This window comes from Mauremys reevesii, linkage group 2 (assembly GCF_016161935.1).
Source record: "Mauremys reevesii isolate NIE-2019 linkage group 2, ASM1616193v1, whole genome shotgun sequence".
In the NCBI taxonomy this organism is placed as follows: domain Eukaryota; kingdom Metazoa; phylum Chordata; order Testudines; family Geoemydidae; genus Mauremys; species Mauremys reevesii.
Genome location: NC_052624.1, coordinates 9,766,723 through 9,771,663, shown reverse-complemented (window position 1 = coordinate 9,771,663; position 4,941 = coordinate 9,766,723). Strand labels below are relative to the sequence as shown.

General features: G+C 49.4%; 1 long non-coding RNA gene across 1 annotated transcript; it reads left to right on the top strand.

The window, feature by feature from the left end:
* Nucleotides 1-1,017: 1,017 nt before the first annotated feature.
* On the top strand, nt 1,018-1,964 carry LOC120396577. The gene is made up of 2 exons (XR_005593238.1): nt 1,018-1,238; nt 1,752-1,964. It is a non-coding gene; the product is annotated as an uncharacterized LOC120396577 (long non-coding RNA).
* Nucleotides 1,965-4,941: the final 2,977 nt, after the last annotated feature.

The following is a 4,941-nucleotide window of genomic DNA, read 5'->3' as shown; positions in this document are numbered from 1 at the left end:
CCAGGCTAAGTTTACAGGGCTGGCAATGAGGGGAAAGCACCTGTCTAGCTCTTCAGTGAGCAAACATGGTGCAGTGATAACCGAGAATGTGGGAAACACCACTGGGTTCTTTTTACAAAGTCACCTCGCAGAGTAGAACTGTGCTTTTGGGTGGTGGCGGGGGATTCATTCTGCCCGCATAAGCCTAGAAATCGGGCTCTAAGATCTATGCAGCTGAACCACAAGGGGGTTGGGGAAATGATAGCCCAAAGTCATAGAGCAGGGCTGCCGTCTAGCTCCTCCCCACACATATGCAGCCTATGGGCTAGAAAAGTAGCTGCCGTCCCACTCCCACCATCTGTGTAGTCTAAATACATATCCCCAGCCGTCCCCCAAAACGGCCTTCCGTGCTGGCTTTGCATAGGCCATTTCCCCAGTGTCCATGGGGCGTACAGGCACCTCTGTGCTGCCGCTAAGACTTTGTCTGTACCGCAGCTGGGAGGGTGCTTCCCAGCACGGGTGGGCAGACAGGCCCTAGCTGCACTGAAGCTAGCATGCTAAAAATAGAGGTGCACCCTTAGCAGCATGGGTGGCGGCTCCGGCTAGCCGCCCAAGTACACACCCACCTGAGATGCTGCGACCCAAACCGCCAGCCATGCTGTCATGGCCACATTGATATGTTTAGTGCGCAAGCTTGAGCAGAGCTAGTGCATGTCTGTCTACCTGCACTGGGACGCACCCTCTGCACTGGGACGCACCTTGGCCAGCCAGCCCAGCCTCTGTATGGGCCATAAGTGGTGCAGAGTGAGTTTCACCGCTTTGTTATAGATCTATCCAGTTTAACCTTGATTACAGTCACAGGGTGACACTGGCCCTTTAAGAGGGAAGACTCCAATGGACCTCTGATGGGTCAGCTGACCTCAACTAGGCTTCAAAGGGGACACCTGGGCCCCACAGCAGTGAGATTAGCAGGTAAAAGCTGCTTGAGATAAGGAGGCTGGAGAAAGTGCTGTGGCCCTTCCTTGGGAATAGGGAAGACAGCAGAGGAGCTAGCCTGCTGACCTTCCTGAGCTGAAAGGTCCTGGCCAGAAAAGGCTGATGGCTAAGAGAAGTACAGGGAGATGCCTGCTGGTTCTCTGAGCTGGAGAGGTGAAGGCTGGGGGTAGGTGGGGTGTTGGAGCTGTGCCTGACGGATGAGCATGGTGAGAGATGCTGGAGCTGTACCAGGGATCCCGAGCATGGAGGCAGAAGCTGGGACTGTACGTATTTGTGTGCTGATGGACTGCTTGGGCTTGAAGACTGAATGTGTGTTTGGACTGTGCTGGGAAATTCTGGGTTATGGATGTGGGAACTTCTGTTATGGTTTATGTGCATGGGACTTTAGTTTATAATTAACCTGCAAGGGATACACACACACACACACTTGGAAAGCCTTTGTGGACTATTACTGGGAGCCACTGAAGGAGAAACTGAGGCAGCTGCATCTATCATGCCATGTCCTCATGTTGGAGGGTCTCCAGGTGGGTTTGCCCTGTGATAATTGCCCAAATATGAAGGGGTCTATTGAGTAAGTTTGGCTGTTCCACATTTATTAACTCTCAATTTGTCTTTATTTACATAGAAGTAGGTGGGATAGATACATAGGAAAATTTCAAGTAATTAACAGGTATGGGAAGGGCATGATCCTGCTTTGGAAAGAGGGAGCCTCGGGTAATTTCTCCTCTGACAGGTGAGATTGCATTGGCCATGAGTCTCCCCATTCCTCTTTGCAGGTGCTTCACAAATAAAAGGCTACTCCTCACCTGTGTAAAACGCCACATGAAAAAGAAATGCAGCAGCAAGTTGAGACACAACCCATTCATAACACTCCTGCAGACCTGGACCAGTTCTCACACAGCAGATGATGCATCAGTCACGCCACCTTAGGTGATGTTCCGGGCTATCAGCACTGGTCACACGTTAAAAAGAATATCTATTAAATTTAACATTGTCTTGTCGTTTGTGAAACAGAAGCATGGAAGGGCTTTTTCCCCAGAGGAGGGCAGGGTCTGTGAGTTCCCCACCGAATGCCAGAGATTCCTGGGGAAGGATCTCTACATTATTATGGCTGGAGTAGGAGAAAGTAACACATATTTTCCTCCAGTCTTTGCCCTGCAATAATACCATGGTCATTCAGCTTAGATTGTTGGATCTTTGGAGTGGGGGTCGTCTGGTACGTGGCTATGCAACACACTGCACAATGGGGACCTGATCCCAGAATAGCACTTCTTGTCACTACCATGGTGGAAATAGCAAATATTAATAGGACTTTGCAGTTGTCACCTGTGTGTATGAAGTAGCCACATAGACCTCACAGCTGTATATGGGGAAATGCCTCAGGATCTTCATCTCTCAAAATTACAAGCCCTTACCACCTTAGCTAAAGGAGAAGCTGTTTTAGCGATAGCAACTCCATAGTTGAACTCTAAAATCACAACTCAGGCACCCAAATACCCAGGTGACATTTAGTCTAAATAGAGCAATCAGACACAGGGTGAGAGGAAGGAGTAGAGTACACACGCAGAGCGAGCAATGCGCTGGTAGCCAACAATTCCATGATGGTTTGGGGTGGGGTTAGTTAGGAGTGGATCAGATAACTGGCAAGAAAGTGAAAGGTTGGGTGACGGGGGCAGGGTAGGGGAGAAGTGGGGCAGGTGTGGAGTGGAGAGACGGTGGGTGATGGTTGGAGCAAACACCCCACCAGCACAGGGCATGGAAAAACCAGTCAACACTGCAGAAAGTTCTCTGAATGGCCAAAGGGCCTCACATTGGGTGCTGCTGCTCCTACCAATTGGAGCTTCTGACAGGGGCCTCTCTCTGTTGTTTTTCACCTCAGGCTGCATGGGTGGGAAGGTAGGGCCCACCTGGGTAAAAACCATGTAAAAACGGCACCTCCTTATCCATTTGATCAGCCCCCTCTTTGATGCATGTAAATCTGAAAACAGGGCTCCTCAAACTCCAGCCAGTAGTGTGTGTTTGCTTGGATGGTGGGGGAAGGGCGGGGGTTCACACTGCTGAACAATAGGAGACTGAGATGTTGCCAGAACATCTTGTTATTCAACAGTCTAGTGACACAACAGGCCAGGGAGCTAATTCCAGTCTCTTTGTGGAACTGTTGTGGTCCAGGCCATCTGTTCTAACATCCTAATTTACTGACAAGCCAACATGTTCCTGAGTTTTTTATTGATAAAACTGAAACCATTTAGAGCCCATTTGGAATAAAATTCTATCCACGCAGCCTCCATTGGTATCTACACCAACCATATAAATCTATATATAGTTCCATTTCTTTTCATACTAATTTTGAAATGTTTAGGTAGCTTAAATGCTGTCATTGAAAAGATTTCCTTGACTGCATCCTGTTTAGATCCAGGGAACACATAGCTTTGTAAGGAATGTAGGGAAAGGATAATTGTTATTTTATTAAAGCCGTTTCTGAAGGCCCAAAGTGAGAGCAGGGACTCCTTGTGGTAGACACTGTACAAATACATAAAAGACAGTGAGTGCCTCCAAGACCTTACAATCTAAGAGTACGTCCATACTTACGGCCGGGTCGACGGTAGCGCGTTTCTTCTCGGAGAGAACTATCACTCTCTCTAATCTAGACGCGCGATAGTTCGAACTCCGCCCGCTCTCTCGGAACTCCACTCCACCGGCGCGCGGAGCGGCGGGGGGAGAGCGGGGGAGGGGATCGACGGCTCCGGACAGGTAGTTCGTCGAAGTTCAAGAGTTAACTCCAGCCACGCCATTAGCTTATTTGCGTCGCATAAGTCCAGTCCCCCCCCCCCCCCCCCCCCCTAGTGGCCTAGTAATAATCAACCCTAGCTCTCCAGCAGTAGATTGCAAAGCACTCCACAATGGAGGTCAGTGTCATTATTCCCATTTTACAGTTGGGGAAAGTGAGGCACAGAGCAGTGCAGCAACTAGCCCAAGCTCAGCCAGCAGGCCAGTGGCAAGGCCATAAATTGAACCCAGTCTCCTGAGACCCAGGCCAGTGCTTTATCCACAAGGTGACAAGAGGTGGTGATCAGTCAGAAGCTCATCGGCAAAGCTGGGAATAGAAGCTGGATCCATGTGTCCTGTGTCCCACAGCAGTGCACTATCTACTGGGCCACTCCGGCTCACAAATGCCTAATTTATGACCCTGCTTATTTCCCTCCAAATGGAAATTATCACCCCGATTGCAGTAGAAAAGGCTTGTTTGCTCATCTAGTCCATTTCCCAGGCAGTGCAGATGGAGCGGGGGGGCCGTGAAAGGTTGTTCCTTATGGTGTATTTCTCAACAATTTGTCTAGCCTCGTGCTAAGTGACTCAAGAACACTCTAGATGAATTAGTGGGAGAAACCATTATTCCTCTGCACCTGCATGAATGGAATCTGGAGAGCTGACAATTAACCCAGCCAATACAGAGATGAATGGCAGTAGCCTGTGTCCTCACCAAGTGGATAACCAACTGGGTCCAGTCTTTGGTGGAGCAAACTAATGATAAGCCTGTTTCTACTACACAGAGCAGACTTAACTGATTAATGGCATCCCTTCATCTAGGGCTGAATGCACTGTGTGTCTGCATTTAGCACATTCACAGCCAAGACTCAAAACAGGATTGGATGTAGGCCAACCCGGCAAATTCAGAGCCACATCCATACTTCACACCCCACAGAGGTCTGGGGTGTGGGTGTAGCTCTTTGTAGACAGAGGGTGCTGATGTGAAATTCAGAACCAGGTCTGAATAGCCTGGGGGTTAGGATGTTCGCCTTTGAATTGGGAGACCTGCTTTCCAGTCCCTGCTCTGCCCCAGACTTCCTGTGTGACATTGGGCAAGTTACTTAGCCTGCCTGGGGCAGAGCTCCCCATTTGTAAAGTGGAGATGGGGTAGTGCTCTATCTCACAGGGGTGTTGTGAGGCTAAAATACAAAAGATTGT